A 27,153-nucleotide genomic window follows, 5' to 3' on the forward strand; every position below is an offset into this window, starting at 1 on the left:
CCCTCTCGCCCCTACCCCCTCCCCCTCACCCCTCTCGCCCCTACCCACCCCCACCTTCCCTCTCGCCCCTACCCTCCCCCTACCCACCCCACTCGCCCCTACCCTCCCCCTCTCGCCCCTACCCACCCCCTCATTCCCTCTCGCCCCTATCTAGCAACCTATCCCTCTCGCCCCTACCCAGTTCCCCTCACCCATACCCCCTCACTTCCCCTCTCACCACTACCCACCCCTCACTCCCCCTAAACCCTATCTAGCCCTCTCAAGTTCAGCTTTCATTCTGTCATCATCATGGAGCTTAACCCTATTTGCGGTGTTACTCGGGTTTATGGTCATCCCTCTTTTCGAGAAGAGTGTTGTTGCAAAAAGAGTGGCAAGGGTCATCTGCAACTACAAGCATGGCCCAGGCTTTACAATCATACATACTGGGTTCCTGCCTAGTTAGAGGCTTAAGGCGATTGCAAGCAGTGCAGTGTTTTTAACTCCACTTTTGAAGTCTGTAAGGTCATGGGCCTAACACCTGCTTCAGAAAGATGTACGGATGCAGTACCTAGTGGTTTTCCTTCATAGTTTTTTCAGTATTCCTCACCGAGACGGTGAGCGGTCTTGTGGCGGGCAACCTGTAGCCGGGCTACAGTTTCACTTTCACAGGACACAGTTAGTACAATTGGTCCAGGCTGGTTCACACTGGACGGACCCTCTGGCCTAGGAGTGACACGTGGTAGGGTACCGACTGTGGTCTAGTGGACCTCGTGGCCAGGTCACCACATGGCTGACATGTACGAGCCGTTGGTGGCTCTTTATGGTGGTACATAGGAGTGGTAGCGGTTGGTCATCGGATTATCTTCTTCACCTTTGGTCCAGCATCGTGCTAGAGAGCAGAGAGTCTTACACAGAGCACTTCTGAGCCTCGACACCCCATTTTGTACCTGTGAGTCCTGGGCTGGAGCTGAGAGTGCTGCCACGCCAGAGTCTGTACATGGTCTTTTAAGCTAGTCGAGTCCATATGTTTTGGTCTACTGCTGTGTCTCTGTTGTTATCCATTGTTTCTGTGTTTCATTCTGTTTGAGAGAGTTTCTATTTGTTGAGTGAGATTGTCTCGCACATTGCACTGAGTGACACCCACACTGTAGAGAGCACGACACATTATCCGCGCTACAGGTTCATACGCAGGCAATACATGTGTCGACGAGGTGTTGAATACACCAGGGTTGACAATGAGCATGTATGTGTCGTACAGGTGTCGACAGGTGTTGAATACATCAGTGTTGACTAGGAGCATGTACGACATAGATGCAAACGAGGACGTTTTAGATTTCAAGAGGGGGGTATGTCACCAGCGTGTGACTACTATCTATCCTTTTTGTTGATTTCTTTCTTATTATTTATTTACTTTCACTTTTTGGAAACACCCCTCGGGAAATCTAACTGCCTGCATCGCATAGCTAGTGTGGAACTGTCCAGAGGGAGTCCAGGCCTGAGGGCAAGAGAGCACTAAGGTTGGACAAAGACTACGGTTAGCCAAAGTGGGGTCATTGACTAGCCAAAGGGAATCCTTTGCTACAGAGGCTACATTTCAGTTCTGGATGTGGCCGCAGTGTACAAAGAGGGCCGGATGACCTAGAAAGATACAATGGCAGCATCTCCTAAAATTTAGGGAGCTGCTATTTTGGGACTTGAAAATGTGTTGGCGTCATTACCTCCGGAATGACAAGGGGAACATTTTCTTACTCTGCCGTGAAGTCAATTGGGCAACCGGTTGGGAGACTTTTAGGCGGCAACCCCAAAACGGGAAAATGCTTGTAAATGTGCCAAGTGGCACCTTCTGGTGCACTTTCCTCATGCAACAAGAAGTGGCGCTGAATTTGAAGGAGGGAGAGCCTCATTTTCAGATTTGGTCACAGGTTAAGAGCTATGGAGTGCTTGCTTTCCCTCTTATGCACAGTGCGGTGCCAGGAGTGATGCCCTGCACGCTACGCATTGCCCTCTCTCCCCCCTATGGCAGTATGTTATGCCCCTCTAGTGGGCTTTTCAATTGACCAATGTACAGTTGTGTGGGTTCATGCGCGATTGCCGAGGCAAGAGCCTCTTGCACAGGTACTAGATTAGCTAGCGGCTAATCCCCCCGCAGGTACAAGTGAATTCGGAGAGGTTTCACGCCAAAAATCTCGTCCGATTCAAAGGGCAAGTAGCCCTACAGGTGCGGGAGCTCGAGGACTTGCTAGGGATGTGACCGGCACGCGAAACGGGGCCTGAAACAGTAAATTACAGCCTGCTGTGTATTTTTGCAGGTTTAGGGTTTTGGCCCTAAACGGTCCCTAATACCCCCAGGAGGTTCGGGGACGTGAGGGGACCGCTGTACAGGTGAACTGGCGCATTTTCAGGGCTGAAAACAGAGAATTCAGCGTGCTGGAGATCCTTGCCAGGTCTTGCAAAGTGCCCGTATGCGTCGAGAAAGTCACTCAATGCGTGGGAATACTGACTGTGAAGGGTCCTAGTACAGTTATGCTACCTAAATCGGGTCGAAACAGTTGAAATTCAGCCAAGTTTGTGCGGGGCAGCTTGTAGGGAACCACATCGTTTATTCCCTCTATTGAACAATAAAGAAATACCGAAAGGGGCGCCCAAGTTAGGGGCCAATCTGGTGTAGGTCTACTTATACAGGTGCAATCTAGCAGCCTGTATCCCTCTCCCCTTTGTTGTGTCTTGAAAGTACAGGTAAAGTGGGCGACAAATTAAATGGGTGAAAGCAAATAAGTTTTAAGTCTTAAGTGTTGTTTGTGCACAACATGTTGATCTGGGTGAAGTTTTAGCACAAAGCTGAATGAAGTATAACTTGTGATATTTGATGGAGTCGACAGCGGTAGAGGGTTCTCCTTGTTGATCTTCAGGTCAGAGGAGGGACATTGTTTTTCTTTGCAAGGTGGACGAAGGTGCTCTTGATGCAAAATTTGTGGCACGGCCTCTGACTCAGTGAAGGTGCTCTTGATGTAATAGCTTGTTGTTGTGATGGTGTTTCCACGATAGAGCATTGCAGAGACGATCAGTTTCCTTCAAACAAGCTTTTGACAGGAGGATGGACTTGGGAGATTGTATATGAGATCAGCTTCATCAGTAGGTTAGCCATGGCAGATATGCAGTGCTATGACAATGACAGGTTTGTATTTGGATGCTGGAGATGATTCAGCATTTGTGCAGGATATGTGGTTTTTCTTTACTCATCTCCAAGCTACAGACCAGACGCAGAGTTGGTGATACTGTTTCAGAGCCTGTTTGATGGTTGTGGTTGAGGAGATTATTTTCTATCAGACAATGTCTTCTCGGTATTGGAGCCTACAAACTTGGTTTCCCCCACCACTTACAACAACCTTCTTTGATGCTTTGATGTACATATGTCATCTCTGTCTCTGGAGTTTATCCCCTTAGATAGGGCGCATTGTATATCTTCAGGGGTTTTTTTACTTCAGATTGATCTTGTATATGGGCCAATGGCTGTGATGATGTAATATTTACATGTTAATGAAATGGAAACCAGCCCACCTCTTTTGCGTAGAGAGAGAGAGAGAAATGAAATGTTATATTAACGTCTTCAAAAGGCCATAATGACCTATGAGACCTGAAAGTTACAAAGTGGTGGATCTGATACCAAGTCAGAGTAACAAAATAACCTAACAACAGTACAAAACAAAGATATATACTATGGGGTCCTAAGTAGGTCGATGTGAGCCAAGCAATAACCAAGCAAAAAATGGGCGGCTTGTTGGGATAGCTGAATCACAAGAAATCTAGCATCGGTCGTTGGCGAATCTCATCAATTTCCTCCATGGTTAGTAGTCTGATTGGGCGTTGTGCATGCTTGGCCAGCGTGCTCCGAATTTTCTGTCGTAGCCTCCGTCGATGCTGTGTAGTTCTTCGCAGTCCCGGGCGCCTGGATTTCCCCAGTTCAATAATCGCTCGGTCAATCAGTGTGCCTCTGGTGTGAGACGGGGGGAGCTCTGCTGTGGGAATGGCTCTTGCGGCTGTCCCGTGTCTGCTCTGAAGAAGTCTGTGATCCGCCTTTGAGACTGGCTAGCCTCGCCATTCATCAGGCTATCTCTGTGTCTGCGCAGCTCGAGTAAGAACAAACCCATACATCTTTGGTCTTCGTATCCCATGACTCTTGAGAGTGGTCCAAAACCCTCTCTGAACAAGCAATGGAAGCGGCCTCGTATCTCGTAGTAGACGGGGCAGCGGCATGTATAGTGTAGCTCTGTCTCAGGTTCCATGTTACAGAAGGGGCATGTCCTGTCCTCTGATGGTACTCCGCTGTATCTCCCAATCTCAATCCGCAACTGGTGAGAAGATGTGCGTAACTGGCCAATAGCACATCGTATCCCATGAGACAAGTGGGTATCCATGTATCTAGGTCTCGCCACAAAACCATCTTCCGTAAGCTGGAGAAGGTTGTCTCTGTAGAAAGCCATCTTCGTGCCCAATTCCTGAGCTGGTTGTATCCATGTCCTCCTGGTGTCTAGCTTGGTCAGGTCTTGGCGGATGAGCTTGGTGATCTCTGACTGTGTTAGAATGAGAGATGGTGCATCCAATGAGTAATGGAATGGTGGCAGCCTGTCTATGTTGAACCCATGTGCCTGAAACCATGATGTCATCTCTCCATGCCAGCATGTTGTATCTCCTTGTATGGCTAGCTGTTGAGAGGATTCAAGTGCTATGCGAGCATATCTGTCTCTAGGAAGTTCTCGTGTGCGGTTTATGAAGGAGACTGATATGGTGAGCGCCTCCACCACAAGTGGGGGGGCCGCTAGCTCTGCTCGGATAATGGCCCGTGGTACTGATGCCTTGGCTCTAATGAGCCGCGAGATCATAGAGACGAGAGGTTTCTCCATGTTCCCCCATCCGTCTGAGCGACCCGACCTCCCGTGGTGATCCAGTGAAGGTCCCCATATCTTGGTTTTATAGAGCGATGCTGAAGCCACCAAGGTGTCAAAGAGCCATAGCTTCGTCCGGGGTTCCTGAAACTGAACCTGCGAACACATCCTAGAGAGAAATGAAACGAAATGAAATGTTATATTAACGTCTTCAAAAGGCCACAATGACCTATGAGACCCGAAAGTTACAAAGTGGTGGATCTGATACAAAGTCAAAGTAACAAAATAACCTAACAACAGTACAAAACAAAGATATATACTATGGGGTCCTAAGTTGTTCGATGTGAGTCAAGCAAAAATTAAGCAGAATAATGGGCGGCTTGTTGGGATAGCTGAATCACAAGAGATCTAGCATCGGTTGTTGGCGAATCTCATCAATTTCCTCCATGGTTAGTAGTCTGACCGGGCGTCGTGTATGCCTGGCCAGCGTGCTCCGAATTTTCTGTCGTAGCCTTCGTCGATGTTGTGTAGTTCTTCGCAGTCGCGGGCGCCTGGATTTCCCCAGTTCAATCGCTCGGTCAATCAGTGTGCCTCTGGTGTGAGACTGGGGGGAGCTCTGCTGTGGGAGTGGCTCTTGCGGCTATCCCGTGTCTGCTCTGAAGAAGTCTGTGATCCGTCTTTGAGACTGGCTAGCCTCGCCATTCATTAGGCTATCTCTGTGTCTGCGCAGCTCGAGCAAGAACAAACCCAGACATCTCTGATCTTCGTATCCCATGACTCTTGAGAGTGGTCCAAAACCCTCTCTGAACAAGCAATGGAAGCGGCCTCGTATCTCGTAGTAGACAAGGCAGCGGCATGTATAGTGTAGCTCTGTCTCAGGTTCCATGTTACACAAGGGGCATGTCCTGTCCTCTGCTGGTACTCCGCTGTATCTCCCAGTCTCAATCCGCAACTGGTGAGAAGATGTGCGTAACTAGCCAATAGCACATCGTATCCCATGAGACAAGTGGGTATCCATGTATCTGGGTCTCGCCACAAAACCATCTTCCGTAAGCTGGAGGAGGTGGTCTCTGTAGAAAGCCATCTCCGTGCCCAATTCCTATGCTGGTTGTATCCATGTCCTCCTGGTGTCTAGCTGGGTCAGGTCTTGGCGGATGAGCTTGGTGATCTTTGACTGTGTAAGAGTGAGAGATGGTGCATCCAATGAGTACTGGAATGGTGGCAGCCTGTCTATGCTGAACCCATGTGCCTGAAACCATGATGTCATCTCCCCATACCAGCATGTTGTATCTCCTTGTATGGCTAGCTGTCGAGAGGATTCAAGTGCTATGCGAGCATATCTGTCTCTAGGAAGTGCCCATGTGCGGTTTATGAAGGAGACTGATCTGGTGAGCGCCTCCACGACAAGTGGGGGGGCCGCTAGCTCTGCTCGGATAATGGCCCGTGGTACTGATGCCTTGGCTCTAATGAGCCGCGAGATCATAGAGACGAGAGGTTTCTCCATGTTCCCCATCCGTCTGAGCGACCTGGCCTCCCGTGGTGATCCAGTGAAGGTCCCCATATCTCGGTTCCATAGAGCAATGCTGAAGCCACCAAGGTGTCAAAGAGCCAGAGCTTCATCCGGGGCTCCTGAAACTGAACCTGCGAACACATCCTCTCCAATCTACCCAATGCTGCGTGGGCTCTAGTAAGTCTGGTCTCTGCTGCTCTTCTGAGTGAGAATGCAGGTCCGCTAAAAACCACTCCAAGGTAAGTGTAAGCGTCTGTGTACTCCACAGTCTCCTAGCTGTATGTGAATGTAGGTGCTGACCTCCTGATCCACTGTGGGGTGGTATTAAACACCATAACCTTGGTTTTACCCAGGTTGACAGACAAACCACTTTCGTGGGCAAACGTATGCAAAGCATCCAATTGACGTTGCATTCCTTCTGGGGATTCGGAGATCAACACTATGTCATCAGCATATAACAAAAGTGGAATCCATGTCCCTGCCAACTGAGCACCTTTATCCCCATCACTGTCAATGTAGTCAGAAACCTCATCCACATACATACCGAAAAGAGTAGGAGAGAGTGGGCAGCCCTGCTTCACCCCAATAGTGGAGTGAACCGGTGTAGAAAGTCCCTCCGCGGTGCGTACATGCCCTACTACTGATCTGTACAATGCCATGATCCCCCAAATGAGTTCTGTGGGTACTCCCATTTCCTATAGTCTGCGCATCAGTCTAGCTCTGGGTACCGTGTCGAAAGCTTTGCGGAAGTCCACAAAGCTACAATAGATCCGTCTCCCATGAGATTTGCCTTCTTCGATGATGGCCCCGAGTGTTAGGATATGGTCAAGAGTAGAGAAGCCTCTCCTGAATCCTGCCTGCCCAGTTGCACGTATCCCTTCCCTCTCTGCCCATCTACTCAGCTGTTGCTCCAGAATGGATGCATACAACCGTGCCAGTGTGTGCCCAATCATAATAGTGCGATAATTCCCAGGCTCCATGGGGTCTCCTGATTTGAAGATAGGTACGATCGTAGATAGGCTCCAGGAGTCTGGTAGGCCCTCACACATGGCCTTGTTAAACATAACTGCTAGAAGCTCTGCTAGTAGGTCTTTGGCATGCATGAAATGCTCAACGACTAGGCCATCATGATCATATGCTCTCCCAGTCTTCATCCTGTCAATAGCTTTCTTCACCATCTCATCGGTGAAAAAGACACATGCGTGTGGGCATGGATCGGGGGGGTTGGGGAGGGGCGGCTGTCCAGGTACTGTGTACAAAGATGATGCGTACTGCCCCCAGGTCTCTGTGGAGGAAATAGCAGGGGGGGGGGGGGGGGGGACTGCTCATGAAAGAGCCGCCACGCCTCACGCGAGTCCTGACTCAAGAATAGCTGATATAGATCCTGCTCAAGTCGAGCCAAAAAAGCCCTCTTCTTCCGCCGCACAAGGCGTCGGAAGTCAATCTGTGACTGTCTGTGAGTGACGTTGTCAAGAGTTTTTTTGAGCAAGGGATTGCGCATATGTACATACACATGCATGGTGCATCGAATAAAGGATTACCCAATTTCCATAGCCAGGTGGTTACGTGGGGCCCACATGTGTACAGGTAGGACAGGGTGTACATAGTGCATCGATTTTCACTATTTCCAGTACTACTATGTTTTTCTACAATAATGAGGAGTTTATAGCGCGTAAAACTTCTCGAGGAAGCTATCCGCGGACCGACGACGTGAGGTCAGCAGGTGCGTCAGATGGCATCTAGTGGCGTCTGAAACCAGCCCGTAGGGCGGTAGGCGTTGGCTTTCACCCGAAATTCTTTACTTTATACACACACACACACACAGCACTTTGCAAAGAGAACCTGCGACGGGAGTTAACACTTGAATACACACACGGCTCGGAAGCTAGAATGCTCCGAGCAGACGCCGACAACCTGTAGGCCCCAAAATTGGCGCCCCTTTCGGTATTTCTTTATTCTTTAGGAGGATAATTTACAAGGTAAGGTCCTGGGAATCCTTCACGTGTATCCACCTAGATACCATTTGATTTGGCCAAATTTCGGCAGCATAACAGCCCCAAAACTTGCGCGAAACCAATTCCCCTGCTGGAACTCGCTTGCACTGTCGTATACCCTCTGATTCCTGTCCACAAACAGTAAATTCAGCACGCTGTATTTACTGGTTTTTGCCCTGTTTTCAGCCCCAAACAGTCCCCTAACTGTCCTCTGCCAGTGGGGCACGATTCCCAAGGGTCCTGGCGTCCGTATGGCTGAAAAACAGTCAAATTACAGCGCATACACAGCGCTGATTTTGCACCTGTACGGTGAGGTTATGACCCTCACCAGTGCCTGCTTTGGAGCAGCAGTTAGCTACCCCTGTTCCTGCTCAAGGAGGCTCTTGCCTCAGCACAAAAGCATGAACCCACACAACTGTACATCAGTCAAATGAGTAGCCCTCTTGTGGGGCATCACATAACTGCACGTAGGGGAGAGAGAGAGCAGTGTGTAGTGTGCAGGGCATCACTCCTAGCACCACACTGTACATGAGAGGAAAAGAAAGCACTCCATAGCTCTGAACCTGTGACAAAAGCTGAAATGAGGCCTCTCCCAGCATAAAAATCAGCGCCCATTTTTCTGCAAGAGGCAAGTGCATGAAAAGTTGACACTTGGCGCATTTACAAGCATTTGCCCGTTTCGGGCTCGCCGCTTAAAAATATCCTGACCGGTTGCCCAGTTGACTTCGCGGCAGAGTTGTAAAATGTTCCCCTAGTCATACCGGAGGTAATGACGCGAACACATTTCACGGCCCAAAATAGCAGTTCCCTAAATTTTAGGAGATGCTTCCGTTGGGCTCCCACTGGTCTTCTGACCATCTATCCTCATTGGGACCGCATCCAAAAGTGCAATGTGGCCCAACTGTCGGATACTTTTTGTTGGTAGTCCCACCTTGACTTTACGCCTTAATTGAGTTCACTTCCTAGTATCCACCAACTTGCTAAGTGCGACGGGGGGACCTATATGATCTTGCTCTGAGCCTAGACATCCTCTTACCATACGAATTCCAGTGCCGACCACTTCCCGTCTGCGGGTGAATCTACCGTTCACATTGGCCATACAATGTCCGACCGTTTGCTACTTCAAAAAGAGGATCTTAAACAAATAAAATAAACCCCATTGGAAAGAAACCAACAACCAAGGTTAGCAGTTGCCACATCTCTGTGACATGGTTAATAACTGCCACGTCCTCGTGACATACCCCCCTCTTGAAATCACAAACGTCCTCGATTGCATACCATAAATACACGCCATTGATGATCTTGTGCTATCAACACTCTTTTATCATCGCATGTATCCGCAAGAAAGGTCGTAACATACATAGATACAAATGACTTAATGAGGCCTTCATACTTTTGCCATTTCTATCTATGGCACTGAATTCATATGTACATTCGATGTACTAGCTCTATCATTACCCCTCCTTTGCACACGTTGGGTTGGGGCATAAGTAGGCTGTAACCCAAAGGCTTCAAGGTAAAGCTGCAATACATTTGGTGACTCTGACAGTTCATGCTCTTCCATCCACTTTGCATCCATAGGCGGATAGTTCTTGAACTTCACCAAATAGCGTCTTGCAACTTGTCCTTTAACTTTTCTGTCCTTATGTGCCAAAACTTGCTCAGGTACCAGGATCTCATCAAGTTCCTCAACTTCTGGCTGATCCTCAACTGGCATATCTTCTGGCACATCACCCACGAAGGGTCTTAGAAGACTCACGTGAAACGCATTATGAATCTTCCATGCATCAGGCAATTTCAGCCTGTAAGCCACATCGTTGATCTTGTCAAGCACTTGAAAAGGCCCATAGTAACGCATGTTGAGCTTAGGAAACAGCCGTTCCTTGCCCTTCATCTTCTTTAATCTTGCCTTTTCGAACCTTAAGAGAACCCAATCACCAGGTGATAGTAGCAATTCACGACGGTGACGATCAGCAGCCTTTTTCTGTTTTGCCTGAGTCTTCTCCAAGGCAACTTTAATCTTCTTATACATCTCATCCATGTTCTCAACATATCGATCTGCCTCAAAGATCTTGTCCTTTGTGTGCAAAATGGGAGGAACCTTTTTGCCGCCTTCAACAATTTCAAAAGGTGCTTTGCCAGTGGACGAATGCACCGTATTATTGTACGCATACTCAAGCATAGGCAAATACTGTTCCCACTTGCCCTTATTATCTGACACATAGCATTTCAACAGATCTAAGACAGTAGAATTGGCCTCTTCTGACTGTCCATCAGTTTGTGGATGAAACGAAGACGAGAACTTGAGCGTAGTACCCATGTTCTCAAACAATCCTCTCCAGAACAAACTGGTCATGCGAGGATCACGATCACTGATAATCGATTGTGGCATACCATGGTACTTAAACACATTGTACATGAACAAGCGTGCCATCTGATCAGATTTTATCTTCTTCCTGACAGGGATAAAATGGGGCTGCTTGCTGAACCTGCAGATAATGGTCCATATACCATCATTCCCTGTTGGCGTCCTTGGAAGATCAAAGATAAAGTCCATAGCAATGCTTTCCCATGGCTTATCCGGAATCGGCAGTGGTTGTAACAACCCTGGTGCCTTTTGCCTGTCAAACTTGACCTTTTGGCAAACTATGCATGCTCGCACAAAGGCATCCACATCTCTCCTCAAGGTAGGCCAATAGAAGAACGTCTCTACCGCTTTAACTGTTGCATCAATGCCACGATGCCCTGCATACGGTGGGACATGACTCTCTTCCATGACCTTATGTCGCAGTGGCCTAGTGACACAAAGTCTGCCATGCATCATCATAAAACCGTCTCTGAGGAGGTAGTGCTCGTGATGTTGCCCCTCTTGTAACTGTTCAAAGATCCTTGCAAAATCTTCATCAGCAGTATACTGTTCCTTCATGTCATCTAACTCATGATGATAAGGAATTGACACAGCTGAAATTTGTGGCTTTCTTGATAACGCATCAGCCACAACATTCTTCTTGCCTTCCACATGCATAATCTGGAAGTGGAACATGGAAAGAATGTTTGCCCATCGCATATGCTTTTCGGATAACTTTGACTGTGTCAAGAAGTATCGCAAGGTCTGATGATCTGTTTGGACAACAAAATCAGCACCTAAGAGGTAGTGCTTCCAGCTAGAAAGCGCATGAATCACGGCCAAGAGTTCTTTCTCATAGACTTGCATAGTCCTCTCTGGCCCTTGCAAAATTCGGCTTTCATATGCTACTACCCGTCCATCTTGCATTAGCACTGCTCCGATGCTACTGCCACACGCATCACACTGGACCACAAATGACTTCCTGAGATCTGGCAAAACAATAACTGGATCTGAAGTCAACTTTTCCTTTAAGAGACTAAAAGCTGAAATCTCTTTTTGGGTCCATCTGAAAGTGACCTCTTTCTTTTGCAATACGTGAAGAGGCGATGCTATCTCTGCAAAATTTCTGATAAACCTTCTATAGTAGGAACACAATCCCAAGAAGCTTCTGACATCGTGCACAGTCTTCAAGTCTGGCCATGTCTTGATAGCTTCGACCTTTGCGGGATCCATTCTAACACCATCCTTTGAGACTATGTGGCCCAGAAAGTGGATCTCTTCAAGGAAGAATTCACTTTTCTTAGGATTGACAAGTAACCTGTGACTGCGCAGCTCTTCGAACACAATGGTCAAGTGACGCCTATGCTCCTCTTCATTCTTCGAATACACAATCATGTCATCAAAGAATGTTCCAACAAACTGTTGATGCGAGCGGAAAATCCGGTCCATCATTCTGTTGAACGTGGCAGGAGCATTTGTTAGCCCAAACGGCATCACTAGAAACTCATAAAGACCAAATGTCGTTCTAAACGCAGTCTTGTGCACATCCTCTGGGCTTATACGAATCTGATGGTACCCACTCTTCAGGTCTATCCTGCTGAAAATTGCAGCACCCTCTAAACGATCGAGAATATCATCAATGCGAGGAATAGGGAACCTATTCTTGATGGTATTCTTATTCAACGCACGGTAATGAATACACATGCGCCATGAGCCATCCTTCTTCTGCACTAGGAGCACTGGGGAGCAAAAGGGTGAAGAACTAGGCTGAATCAGCCCCTTCTCTAATAACTCCTCAACCTGGCCCATAATCTCTTTCTGCTGCGCCGCACTAACCCTGTAGGGAGGTCTATTTGGTGGGCTACACCCTGGCACCAAATCTATCCGATGGTCCTCAGGTCTCTCTGGCGGCAATTGCGACGGTAATGAATCAGAAAAACAGTCACTAAACTTTTGCAAAAATGTTGACCTTTCTTTATCTAACACAGATAAATTTGACTGATCACTATCTGAGACATCACGTGCAAAAATCAAGTACGCAGAAAGATGATTCTTTATTACAGAAGTGATAGCAGAAGCAGATACAATAGGGACTGACTCTCCTTTAAGCTTTACATCCAAGATGTGAGTTTTGCCCCTATGCTGTACAGTGATCTTTTTGTTGTAGGCATCCAAGACTCCATGCACTCGGAACATCCACGGGATCCCCAACAAGGCGTCACAACCTTCCAGCGGCATGATGTAAAACTCTTCAGTGTCCACATACGACTGAATATGCAGACGCAGTTTTCCAATGATAGGAGTAACACACTCTGAGTGGCCAGGACATGCCAACCCTGCCTCTGCTGTGTACCCCATCTCTTCAGCTTTGATGCCGAGCTTCATAGCTAACTCTGGTGAGATAAAGTTGGCTTTGGCACCTGGATCAAAGAAGATGAGTGCCGTCTGATCCCTAACTTTACCCCATGCCCTGCATAGCTCACTGGCATCTGTGCTGGGCCTGTCACCCACCATGTCTGGCACTAAACCTGCCGTGGGTTTAGGCTTCTTGCCTTTCTGGTCTTCTTTATCCTCTGAGTCAGCTGGCCTTTTCCTTTGTGGACAATTGATAGAAATATGACCAGGCTGCTCGCATATAAAGCATTTGTTCTCAGCCATTAGGACCTTCTTTTCCTCGAGCGACTTGCGCACAAAAGGCTTCCTTTTTTGTTTCTTTGCCTGCGCTCCAGAAGTCCCAGCTGAATCCTTGTCTTTGGTGGCCTGTTCTGAGCCCTGTGACGCATCAGGAGCCGTCTTCACAAAGGGCTTCTTCGCTGAATTTTTCTTTTGCTGCCCTCCTTTATCACTGCTCGGAAATCCACTGTCCTCTCCTTTCAACAGGGCAAGACCAGTGTTCGCAACTTCCATAAGCTGAGTAAGGGTAGCCACTCTATTCTTTGTACAGTAATCGCGAAGCCCTTTAGGCAGCCCACAACAATACTTCTCTATCTGCTTTGTCAATGGCACAAATCTGTAGGAGGTCACTGAGAGTAATGCTTTACAAAACCTCCTATTGTACTCCAGCAAGCTCTTGCACGAAGCTGCCGTAAGCTGGTGCCAATCTGTCAAGACATCGGCTTCAAATTCATTTGATAGCCAAGCAGATGCAAACATTTGCTTGAAGTAAACCCAAGTGGCGGGTGCCTGTCCTTGCATTAACAATGTCGTCCACCATGTAAGCACATTGTCCTTTAAGAAAGTGGCAGCTTTCCTGACCTTCGAGGCCTCTGTAAAATTCCCTCCCGCATAAGCTGTATCAAACTGCTGGAGGAAAGTGAGTGCCTTTGTCTTGTCCTCGAAACCACTGAAGGTACTGAACTTTACTGCTGCACCACCCTCTTTGTAAGCCTTCGGCTTCTCTAGTGCCCCCAAATTGTCATACGGAATGGTCTGCAACATGGGCACTGTACTAGGCATGATCGGCACGTGTTGGCCATTCACATTTTGCGTCAGAGGTGCGATATCTGGCTGCTGTCCAGAAAAACCAGCCATGCCAAAATGACCCTGTGGCACCCCAAACTGGCCCTGGTTGCCGTGGAAACCTTGCTGCATGCCGATAGTACCATACATGGGGTTTGGCATGATGCCTTGCATACCCCCAAACACTGTTCTTGGCATGTACGGCTGACTTCCAGACGCATAACCAGCCATACTTTGGAACACTGATCCACCCCCGAAATACCCAGGATGTACCGTGGGTGGTGGAAAAACTGAGTGCATAGCCTGGTATCCAGCTTCCTGTCCATTCAAGACAGCATGCTGGCTCTGAAAGGTGGCGGGCTGAACTGGCATAACCTGTGGAATAGGCGTTCTAGCCACCTGTTCAAGCACGGGAGGAACCTGCTTTGGAGCCCCCGACTCCGCAACATGCGAGTGTTCCCTTTCCTCCTGCGCCTCATGAAGTACCTGGGCTTGAGCTTCAACAAGCTCCGTACGCGGCGTAGGTTGCCTATTTTGATGTTGCACTGGTGGCGCTTGCAAGAATTCCATAAACCTCGGATTCTGCACCAGCTGCGAAAAGACATTCACCGCGGCAACTAACTGAGTCTTAAACGCATCATCCTCAAGTTGCCCTGTCATAAAGCCCTGTACTACTGGAGGGACATTCACGTTGACAGGAGGTACAGACTGACGTGGCCGTGAGCTCTCGCCAATCTCAAAAACCATAGGAATCTCCTGCCTGTCCTTTGGAGAGGAACCCTCTTCCATAATTCCCTTCCCCTTGTCGGCCATAGTGTAATCCCCGCGTTCTTGCATTGTGTGTCTTTACCCTGAACAATCCAGGCTCACTCTTTGAGGAAAAAGTGATTGATATCCCAGCGATGGAACCATGAAACCGGCCCGTAGGGTGGTAGGCGTTGGCTTTCACCCGAAAATCTTTACTTAAACACACACACAGAGCACTTTGCAAAGGAGACCTGTAACGAGAATTAACACTTCATCACACACACGGCTCGGAAGCTAGAATGCTCCGAGCAGACGCCGACAACCTGTAGGCCCCAAAATTGGCGCCCCTTTCTGTATTTCTTTATTCTTTAGGAGGGTAAATTACAAGGTAAGGTCCTGGGAATCCTTCACGTGTATCCACCTAGATACCATTTGATTAGGCCAAATTTCGGCAGCATAACAGCCCCAAAACTTGCGCGAAACCAATTCCCCTGCTGGAACTCGCTTGCACTGTCGTATACCCTCTGATTCCTGTCCAAAAACAGTAAATTCAGCACGCTGCATTTACTGGTTTTTGCCCTGTTTTCAGCCCCAAACAGTCCCCTAACTGTCCTTTGCCAGTGGGGCACGATTCCCAATGATCCTGGCGTCCGTATGGCTGAAAAACAGTCAAATTACAGCGCATACACAACGCTGATTTTGCACCTGTACGGTGAGGTTATGACCCTCACCAGTGCCTGCTTTGGAGCAGCAGTTAGCTACCCCTGTTCCTGCTCAAGGAGGCTCTTGCCTCAGCACAAAAGCATGAACCCACACAACTGTACATCAGTCAAATGAGTAGCCCTCTTGTGGGGCATCACATAACTGCACGTAGGGGAGAAAGAGAGCAGTATGTAGCGTGCGGGGCATCACTCCCGTCACCATACTGTGCATAGAGGGCAAGGTAAGCATTCCATAGCTTCTGTACCTGTTGCAATCCGCCTGTGGCTGAAAATGGCGCCCCCTTTGTTGATATGCAGCTCGTTTTTGCCTCCCAGAGTGGCAGAATCGCTCACAAGCTGACACGTCGCCCAGTTTCCGAGTTTGGGCTTTCCCTGCTAAAAATATCTCAACTGGTGCGTCAGTTGACTTCGCGGTAGAGTTGTAAAGTGTTCCCCTAGTCATACCGAAGGTAATGACGCGAACACATTTCGTGGCCCAAAATAGCAGTTCCCTAAATTTTAGGAGATGCTTTCGTTGGGCTCCCACTGGTCTTCTGACCATCTATCCTCATTGGGACCGCATCCAAAAATGCAATGTGGCCCAACTGTCGGATACTTTTGGTTGGTAGTCCCACCTTGACTTTACGCCTTAATTGAGTTCACTTCCTAGTATCCACCAACTTGCTAAGTGCGACGGGGGGACCTCTATGATCTTGCTCTGAGCCTAGACATCCTCTTACCATACGAATTCCAGTGCCGACCACTTCCCGTCTGCGGGTGAATCTACCGTTCACATTGGCCATACAATGTCCGACCGTTTGCTACTTCAAAAAGAGGGTCTCAAAATAAATAAAATAAACCCCATTGGAAAGAAACCAACAACCAAGGTTAGCAGTTGCCACATCTCTGTGACATGGTTAATAACTGCCACGTCCTCGTGACACCAAGGGTGCCCAAGTAATAAAGCTAAGTGTGGGAACTGAAAAAATAGAGAGAAGACCAGAAAAAAACGTGGAGAAGAGAGGAGGAACAGCCGCAGCTGTGTTTTTGCTCATTTTGGAGCCTGTTTTGGCCCTAAACTGCTCATCCGAGGTCGGATTTGAGCACTTTGACATTGTAGACTGGGGTTTTGGGCCGTTCCGGACGCGATGGCGCTGTCCATTTTGCCAAATTCCTCACTCTTTTCCTGCTGTTTTTCTGTGTAAGTTTCTCCTATGAGCGAAGTTTCTGCTCTAGTTTGTGATTGTATCTGGCTTATTTTACCCATAATGTGTGAGCTATTTGCCCCATTGGTGTTGGCCCAAGCTCATTTGTATCTAAACATCAGAAATTCTCCTCTTTTGAGCTGAGTTTTTTGGGTGTGTGTGTGTGTGTGTGTGTGTCTGTGTGGAGTGGGCAAGTGGATAGTCTCTCTCCTCTCACTCCAGAGGTGTGTTCCCTGTTTCGGCCAGGTGTGTTGTGTAAGCCGAGTGGTGCCCCATAGTGTGTGTGTATCTTCCCAAGAGTGTGTGTCGGGTAGTTATAGAGGCGCTGTGTGTGTTTTCATCCCGTTCACAACGTCCCCCAACAACACCTCCCTCTGAAGTCTGGCTCTAGTCTGGCGGCACTCCTCATCGTACCAGCTTTTCTGAGGCATGCTCCCTGATCGCGGCTCTGCTCAGGCTGGGTGTGTGGGTATGCTTCTGCTGCTGCCTCATGTAATGTCTATGTCAGTATAGTAGTTAGATCATCCAGAGGTCGCCCCGGGTCCTCAGTGCATAGGCGTCTGTAGATTCCGTCCATGTATACAGAATCCGTCTCCCGTGTGAATATGTAGCGAGTAGGGGCTGCTACTGGTGGCCTATGTGCTACACTGAATTGGAAGGAGATGGTCATCGACACCAGAGCATGATCCACTGCCACCCCGATCGGTCTGGGCTCAACTGTGAGATCCTGGATACTAGAGATGAGATTCGGCTGTGCCATGACATAGTCCACTGTGTTGGCTCCATGTCTGTGTGGGAAGCATGTAAAACCTCCCAAAGCAGGAAATCTCTGTAGGCCGTTCAAGATGGCCAATCCATGTGCAGTGCTCGTGTCTATCAGGTGTCACCCATACTCAGTATATTCCACATCGTGTGATAGTCTGGAAAGGCCCGTCTCTACAACATCCAGCTCTCTTAGCATCTCCTCTGAAGTATCATAAAACACTGCTTGGTGATGGGCAGTCCTAGCATTGAAGTCCCCTAGGATGATAATGTCACCGTCCCTAGAGAACTCCCATATGTCATCATCCAAAATAGAGAAAGGGGACTGTCCTCTGGGTGATGCATAAACTGATGTACTCGGGGGAAAGTAGCAAATAGCTAGATAGAGGTATCTGCCTGTCTCTGCTTTCAGTCTCACCCACACGTAGAGGGGGGGAGAGAGAGAGAGCCTGCTCTGACGCGCACCCCACCTGTCTCGGCTCCTGCTGCTGCCGCGAACCCTAACAGTGTCAGCTCTGCTGCGCTGTACTGTACCCTGCTATGCCTGTACTGCACTAGCTGCTGCACCCGTACAACAGTTGCTGCTGAGTCCTATTGTACCCTACTGCAGCGTGCTGTACCCTGTAGCAGCAGGGCACCTTTCTTGCACGTGCAAGTCTTGCACCTGCGTTCAGCTCTGTGCTTTTTTGCCCTCTGTGCTGGCCGCAAAGCTGCTGCCTACTGCCAGCTGTGTGCCCTCTCTCGTCTTGGCCACTTCACCATCCTCACATCGGCTTTTTCTCGTCCTCTTCCGGCTACCTTTCTGTGGAAGTTTCTCACAGAGCCCTCCGTGATTCTTCCAGCACTTAGCCTGTTGGTTGAGACAGAGTTTCCCCCTTGTTTGGATACACGACACTTTTGCTCCGAGTTTTCTACCTCAGCACTTGCTTACATCCACCTTCTCTGTCTCCTCTGGATCCAATTAGCGGTATGGTTTCTACACCGGTATTGAGTCTCCACCAGGAGACTCCCCCACCACCTGTTCGCCGGTTTGTGGTTCCCGATCAGATCATGGATAGAGTGGATGTAGCCACCACTTTCTTACGAGAGCGAGCAGTTGTCGGCTGTGTCAGTGGCGCCTCTCTCCAGAGCTTCTCTCAGAGACTTTCTTCAGACTGCTCTCGGGACTCACCAGGGTAGAGTTGTGGAGGTCACATGCCTCAGTCGAGGCATCTTCATGGCTCAGTTATGGGACCAGGCCTCAGTTACTGTGCTTTGTTCGTGTGTACCCATTGTTTCTGTAGGTAGAGCCTTCTACATGATGCAGTGGTACCCGCAGTTCACTGAGGACGAGTTCGAGTCCCGGCAGATTGCTCGGCGGTATCCCTTGACTTTGTCATTCCCCTCTCTATTGCGACAGTTTGTACAGGAGGATTTCATTCAGGCCTTAGCTTCAGATTTTGGAGTTGTGGTTCCTGGATCCGTACGTACTTCAGGAGGACCACCACGTGTTCAGCTCTTTGGCTCATCAGAGATCCCGGAGACGATCCTTATCACAGGTAGAGGAGAGTACCATTTTACCCAGAGGCTGGTGGTTACCGGAAAACCCGGCCACTGTCTCAGATGCCACGAGATGAGTCATCTGGCTCGAGCGTGTCCCACTTAGCCTGCTCAGCGACAGAGAGCAGCGACCACCCATCATCAGCAGGAGAGACCCCAGCAGCATCCAAACGACAGAGACCATTCATCGGCAGACTGTTCCGACTGACCAGGGCACTGATGGATGGCGCAGGCCTGGGCGCAAGCATATTTTTCAGCGGCGAGATCGTCACGATTCTCCTGTTCCCCCGGTCTCTCAGGCTAGGAGTGCATCTCCAGAGGTCTCTTCTGTACATGCTACGCTGCTTCCTGTCCAGCAGCAGAGAGCAGTGGCTAGACCTCAGCTCAGTGACCACAGCGAGTTCCTGCCACTACCAGCAGCATCTGCTCCTCAGGGCAGCCAGGCTCCAGCTCTTTTACCAGTTGACATGCAGGTGGATGTTGTGCCTCCCCCTCCACCTCCACCGCCTGCGGAGGCCCCAGCTAGTGCTTCTTCCCTACAGCTTGTGCTTTTGCCGCCCCCTCCTGTCCCCAGACCCCCTACCCATCCTCGTGTTTCTAGAGATTTTCTCAGCTTTTGTCCTCCAGAGTGGGATGTGGACAGAGCTGAGAACAGCAGCCCTGAGCTTGGCCCCTTCATGATCAGAGTTTACATGGTGCAGAGACCCAAGCGGAGCAGCTCTTCTTGTCAGTTGGTGGGTGGTAAGACAGGCCCTATGAGATCCTTTTACGGGTAAGGAGACTTGGTCAGAGGGACGTGTGTTAGATTTTGTCTATGCTGTCACTCTACTAGAGTTGTTGGATTGGTTGGGGGATGCAGCAGCTGCTGCTCATTTGTCACAGATATTTCCGCAGTGCTGTGCGGCCTTAGAGTGGCTTGACAGAGAGTGTTGCTTTTGTTTGCTCATTGTGTTGTACTTGCGGGACGATTTTTCTATGCCTTCCTCCATGAGGATTTGGGGTGTCAAAAATGCCGCACAGGAAATGCACTTTGAGCAGAAAGCGATTAGTCAGTGGCTTGCAGATGTTCGCTATTTTGTGGTTGGGAAGAAGATACTCTGTCTTCCTCGCAAAGATGACTCTGGGGGCTCATCCTCAAAGAGACAGAGATGTTGACTATGTGGAGTACTTAAATGACTATGTGGATAGATATATGTATCAGCCTTGTGGTTATGATAGTCATGGATGATCACAGCCTGGATATATATATGTATCAGCCTTGTGGATATTTCAAATTTTTTGTTGTGGATACAGCGTTGTTTACCTTTTTCTGCTTTGCATGTGCTATCATGGAATGTAAATGGATTGAGGTCAGCTAGGTTTACAAGGAAGAGACAGGCCAGGGTTGGCATGGAGCTTCGTGCTGCTGTCAGCAAGCCGGTTGATATTTTGATGCTTCAGGAGCACAAGTTAGCACTGCCTTTTGGACATTTGCTGGCTCTCGGACTTTTTGGTCGCTTGCCATTGGGGAGCATGAGAATAGTTGTGGTGTATGCTTATCTGTGAGTGCACGCTATGTCAGCTCTATCATTTCGCATGGCATTTTGATCCATGGCAGGGCCATGTATGTTTCATTGCGGATTGGAGATTCAATCATTGGCTTCCTATGTATTTATGCCCTGACCACTGTGCGTGCCAGATCTGCATTTTGGACGCAATTGACTTCTGCTCTACCAGTGGTTGACTCTTGGATTGTTGGAGGGGATTTCAACAACATTGAGTCAGCAGAGGACTTTCAGGCAGCTGATCAGCCTCCGATACTCACTTTGATTGCAGCATCAGAGCAGACTGCTTGGGAGAGATTCTTGTTGCATATTCACGCGGTAGATGCCTGGCACATTCCGTCTTTTGCCCGATTGCCTCATTCCTTGCAGTTCTCTTGGGGTTCACAGAGACAGAGTGGCACATTGTTAGAGAGATTGGATAGATTCTATTGAGGCCAGTGGGCTTCCTCTCTTGGAGGTTCTACATGCATTTGGGGTGGTACCTCTATGTCTGATCATTATCCTGCTTCTATTTTGATAGCTTTCCAGAGGCCTCTTGCTGAGAGGAGGGGTTGCAGGATCCCAGATAGGATACTTTCTGATGCGGATTTGACAGAGGAGATCTCACGGATATGGCATGCTGACCCGACCTCTCAGCGCGCACAGATGGAGGATTTCCAGTCGAATTTCCTAGCTGATTGTATCCGTCAGTCTAGTGCATTGTGTAGGAAGAGGACCATGTCCAGCCGCAAAGACCTTGAGCAGAGATGGAGATCTTTACTAGCCCCTTAGACCAGCACACAGCGATTGTTACAGTTTTATCCGGGTGACGAGTTCTTAGCGGGGCGCCAGGCGGAGATCCTGGAGGAGATCCGCTTGATTCAGGAGAGGTGAGGAGAGTTTTCGAGTCACTCGAAGGCTGCACGCTGGATTGCCTTGGGTGACAAGATGATTGCATCATTTTTTGCCACTCATAGAGAGAGACCTCTTAGCACGACACTTCGGGCTGTCTTAGATGAGCACGGTTGCTTGCAGACGGACCCAGATTCAGTGATGAGGACATTCCATCTCACTCTTCGTCCTTCTCGCTCTTCCACATTCCCTTGTATGTCCTTTTCCACGACTTGTACCGTTTCTCGGCCATTTTGTACGGCTTCTTCATGCGACTTGATTAGTGTGACCCTCACTTTGATCTTCATCACTTGGCACTGGGCGGTTTGTCATTTCTTGAGCTGGCGCTTATTTCTGTCTTCTTCTTCAGATTTGTCCGGACATGGGCATTTTCTATTGGCATCTTTCTATCGGCAGCTTCTTTCGGCATCTGTTGCTGAGGGGGGGTGTTAGAGGTTTTGTCACCTCTAGATGCTTCTCTTTGTATCACTCCACTTGCACAGGCCCTTGGTTGTGGGTTGGCCGCCCATTGCACCTCCCAATATGGGACTCTGTCACACATTAGGCATTGTCACTGGGCTTCATGCCACTTTACGTCCACGTCATTCATTTACACCAGCGTGGGTTATTTTAGGCAAGTCGTGGGGTTTTTGGGTCTGACCGACCGGGCTTGCTCATTCCTATACATATAGGATTGCCCCACTTGCTGTTTCTTTCATTCCTTTGTAGATTCTTGCCATCTGGAGTTATTGAGCTTGCCAGCTTTCCCCATCTGTCTCTCTCTTGTGTTTTCTTGCGTGTTCATTGTCTCTTCCCTCTCTGCTTCCGCTGCGCACTCTGACAGCACCCAAGTGGGCACAAAGAATTGTTGTGACAATTATTACTCGATAGCATATGTGTCTTGCTTGATTGTGATACTTGCGATGACACGAATAGATGTTGGCTGTCCACACTACCGAGTTTTTCATTCATTGTGGCATGCAATTGCGGTCGCTTGCAAATTTTCAAGAGCGGGGTATGTCACTAGGAGGTGATTTTGGCTTCTCTTATTTTTATTTTGTTTTATTTTCTTTATTTTACTTCTGAAGCTTGTGAAGACGAGCTGTGGACAATGGCCCAGGATATTGCATGGCCAATGTGAAAGAAGCTAGGACGAGTGGGTCTTGTGCCTGGCTTGTGCCAAGTTCAGTTAGCAATGAAAACTGAGCAGTGTGCATCAATTTATGAAGTGTGAAACCTTTAAAATTTCACGACAAGGTCACTTTTAAAGTTGAGTGGGAAATGGGTTAATGAGAGGACAAGTATAATGAGAGGACAATACTTGTCCTTGACATCAAAAAGTCAGTTGTCCAAGTGTTTAAAGGCTTCATTAAGTGGAAAGTGGGACACGTTTGTAGGAGGAGACTTACTTACCTGACATGTCATCATGCAGGAAGCAAGGGTGCTGATTTGGGGGACTGGTTTTTACCGATTTTGTAGGTTTATGCAGCCATGAAGCTCCCCTAGGTCATGGCAGTCATTGCACTCCCATTCAATGTAGTGAGCTGTTTTAACTTTTTACAGCTGAAAATTCTATAAAAACTGATTTTCTGATCGTAATGTAACCTGTCCTTCTTTACGGGTCTTGCATATGATTATGTACAATGATGTGGGAATTGATTATGTGCTTGAATTGCTGTGAAAATTATCAGCAAAATAGAGGGCTGAAACGCTATTTTGCGTTTTACCCAGGTTTCGTCACTCTAAAAGTTGTTAAACTTCACAGGAAATTAGTATAGGACAAGTCGCATGTGCCCATGTTTAAAATTTCACTTTGCCACGCCGAAAAGATGGACAAAATAGGGTTGTTTTTACTGCATTATTAGGGTTAATAGGTATGAACAAAGATGGATAAGTGGGGCTGTCACGGTCGTGTCAAGGGCCATTCTGTGTTGTCCTCTTCTCCCCTCTCTTTCACTTTACAGGTGAAGTCTTGAATTTCACTTTCACAGGTACTTGTGTTTACAACCACAGGTGACTAGACTACATATATATTTGGTTCCATTCAATGTTTTACTTACCCTTTGGTGGTCCCATAGGCTGGAATTAAGACTTCTGCCATTCAATCATCTGGCATATTGCAATCGTATACACTATGAAGTTGCATATGGAGAGCATTTGCACACCGAGAGTTAGATCTTTAGGACACCGATCTTTTGGACACCTAGTGTACAAAGCTTCTGATTATATAAACAAATAGGGTTGGGAACGCTGACGGTGGTAGTTTAGGGCCGCCAACTCCAACATCTTCTCTACCTCCTTTCACTCTTAGTTTATTCCATTCAATTATGGTGTATATGGTGTTCAAGTATGGCAAGTTATGGGCACGTGACTTGATTCACTGCCTCACTTAAAGCGGGGGCTCGGGCATAGCCACAGAACAGCCCCAACCACCGTGAAGTTGTGGGAGATGAAAACGTGGTAGGTGCCACATCACACATGGTAGGTGCCACAAACTGCTAATAGGAGGTGCTTTTTCTAATAAGTGTCTGCATGTAGCAAGTGGAAGGCCAGCCAAGACCTTCAAGTGGCTTTATTCAGCCGCAAGTGTTTTTGCTTGCCGGCCAATAGTCTGATTAAACAGGTGCCGGGCTGCTTCTATTCTCTCTCTCCGACAAGTCTTAAGTTCTTTTCTCTCTTTCTGACTAGTGTTTGCATGTGTCAATTGGAAGGCCAGCCAAGTCCTCCAGCTGCCTACATTCAGTCACAGCAGCGTGTCTTTCCTTGCTGGCCAACCGGCTACTTTGTAGCCATGGCGTTGTGCCAATGCAGCAAGCACACAATTAGAAGCAGCAAGAATCTAATTTTTTGGGTGTCCAGGAGCTTCCCATGCTCCTCATTGCCAGACATGCGTACTGAAGTCTTCTTTCCCTACCTTTTGCATGGCAGCAATTCCCCTAACAATGGAGGTTCAAGATAACTCCCAAATGAATCTGGTTATGAGAGGATGCATATGAAACGTCTTGTCATGCAGCCCCCCGTTGTTGCAGGGTTGCTTTCTCAGAGATTAGTAGGGATGGCTGGAGAATACTCGGCCTCAACCGAAGCCCTCCTTGCTGCTACACTGAGAAGACTCACCCAAGCACTCTGCCAATGTGTCTATATGCAAGTTTTGCCACTGCTTCATCACAGGCCGACCCTTATCCCTTTGGTGGTGGCAAACACAAGCAAGAGAGAGATTGAAAGCGTGCCGCTTAATTCACATTCGTGCGAAGGCATGCAACTCAAAGTTATATGGGAGAAAGCAACTTCTCCAGACACCATCTATGGTGGCAGCTCTCACCCATAACCCATAGCTGATGGGCTTCCAACTTGCAACATCCTTTGGAGTCCACCCAAGTAACTGACGGGTGTCTATGCTACCTTTCTCTGTCTCACTTTTGCAACCGCACACCTCCAGTTGGGTATTTTTTAATGTTTGAGCTTTGTAACATGTCTGGTAAGCTACCTATCAGTCAACACTCTGCTTGTGTCTTGCTTTGTTGGCCTCACCTTTCTGAAGTCGAGAAGAATACGATTGAAATTTGTGCCCGCTATCATCAGTTGTTCTTCTGGTTTCCTTCCAGGCCAATCACAGCCATAGAAAAAATAGTAGTCGCTGTTTTCAGTCACGACTCACAACCCCTCTCTCTCTCTCTCTCTCTCTCTCTCTCTCTCTCTCTCTTCTCCCCCTTTTTAATTATGGAAGCTGTTAAGGGACCCACCCACCAAGCGCCTTGAAGCAGAACTACTTTCTGCGAATAGGTATGTCCTGTCTGTTGTTACCTATCTGTGTGTGTTTCAGTTGTGGGTAAGGAAAATATTCTATTGCTTTCTTCTAGTGTATAACGGTCTCTCTCTCCTGCACACGTGTACCCATGTGCTCTTGGACAAACGGGCGTATGTATATGTCTGTGTGTGTGTGTGGGGTGTATGTGCGTGCGCGCGCACGCGTGTGTACATACACAACTTTACACACACACACACACATATTCATATAAAGTTGTGTATGTATCTATGTATATGTGTGTTTGTGATATACATACGCGGGTGCCCACACACACACACACACACACACACACACACATATATACATATATACGTACGTGTGCGTGTGTGTGTCTGTATATCACAAACACGCATATACATAAATACATACACAGGTTTATATGAGAACACACACACACACACACACACTATGGATGAATAGGTTTTGATTGAAAGTGTGCTTTGTTGCAAACAATGCCAAACTCCAGAATTCCTTTCACGAGAATTTCTTGTTTGCATTCATTGTGAGGCACTCATGGTACACAGCCGTCTAGGCACAGTTTTATTGTTTGCGCAAGAGTTTAAACTACTATGCAATGTTGAGAGCTCTCTAGCAGCGTCTCTCTCTCTCTCTCTCTCTCTCTCTCTCTCTCTCCCGCTCTACCATTCTAGCTTCCATTTTTTTCTTCTTCTCCTTGCAAAATATCAATTGCTACCTGCTTGAGTGGACGAGTAGGAATATTAGCAAACCTTGCACTAGCTAATGGGTAGAGCAAGGTGAACATTGAGGCAGCAAGGGCTTAGGCAACACATGGTACCACACATCAGGGCTACTCCATTGGTGGCATTTTTAAAAGCGGGATTAGGAAAGACTAAATAGCTTGCTATATCAACTCCATATTCCTTTGATGTATGAGCATCTGTCAAAGAGCCATTGTGCAGCAACTCGAAGGGTAGTGCCAGGAATCTCCTCTAGGAGCACAAGCTTTTTGATTTTGAGCTCATGAGTTTTATTACACTAGATGATTTGAAGGAACCAATCAGGCAACCAGGACTTTCATTGTTGAAGTTAGTTAGGGCCAAACAGATCAAGTTGATGCCGTCGCTAGAGCCCGACAGTGAGGAAAGTTATGAAGGATTAGACTTTTCAGAATGGGATGCACAGAAGATCAAGGTAGTAAGGCTTGACTGGAAGGAAAAGTTCATGACAGAGAACAAACAGGTGGCCACCATGAACTCCTATGCACAGACCTATCTACAGGTGGACGCAACCTTTTGCCGGATTCTCAAAAGAAGAAAATGGGAAGATTTTGAAAGGCTTCAATCAGCGCACATGTTCTGGTTGAACTATCCTATATTCCCAGAACCAAGAGAGGCACCGTCCATCGGCTACATGTGAAAGGTTCTCAAGCAAATGATTAGTCTAGTCAGAGGCAAGCCTGACTTAGTATTCCGCATGACATTAAAAACATGCTACATGATTTTAGCCTGTATCAACACATTAAGAAACATTAAAGCGACAAATGTCAAGTGGACGACATTCTTGAAAGGGTCAAAAAAATTGGTATACAACTTAAACGATAATCCAAGGATGAAGGTGATATTTGGCCTCTTCGTCAGATTGATGTTTCTTCCAAGTCATTTCATGCAAATCTTCGAAGAGGCCTTTTACACCGGATTCTTCGAGTATGATTCCTTGATTTTCATGCCCACTTGCAAAGGCCTTCGAGCATTCGTGGTGGCCTCCATGACGCATGAAAAGGACACTCCATTCTCAAGAATCTATCGATTGCAGGAGAAAGAAGATCAACTCCAACAGATGATGAT

The 27,153-nt window shown here is 47.9% G+C and overlaps 1 long non-coding RNA gene across 4 annotated transcripts in view; it reads left to right on the forward strand.

Annotated features, from left to right (window-relative positions):
• Nucleotides 1-24,712, forward strand: part of LOC147420901 (uncharacterized) — a 40,243-nt gene extending 15,531 nt beyond the window's left edge. The window contains exons 2-4 of one of the 4 annotated variants that reach the window (XR_015187024.1): nucleotides 22,973-24,000; nucleotides 24,079-24,163; nucleotides 24,252-24,712. This is a non-coding gene — a long non-coding RNA (uncharacterized LOC147420901). Of the gene's footprint in view, nucleotides 1-22,972 lie in introns of all 4 variants that reach the window. The other 3 variants (XR_015187022.1, XR_015187023.1, XR_015187021.1) reach the window with 3 other exon arrangements.
• Nucleotides 24,713-27,153: the final 2,441 nt, after the last annotated feature.

The sequence above is a fragment of the Adiantum capillus-veneris genome, chromosome 28 (assembly GCF_014529385.1).
Source record: "Adiantum capillus-veneris isolate H3 chromosome 28, ASM1452938v2, whole genome shotgun sequence".
Lineage (NCBI taxonomy): Eukaryota > Viridiplantae > Streptophyta > Polypodiopsida > Polypodiales > Pteridaceae > Adiantum > Adiantum capillus-veneris.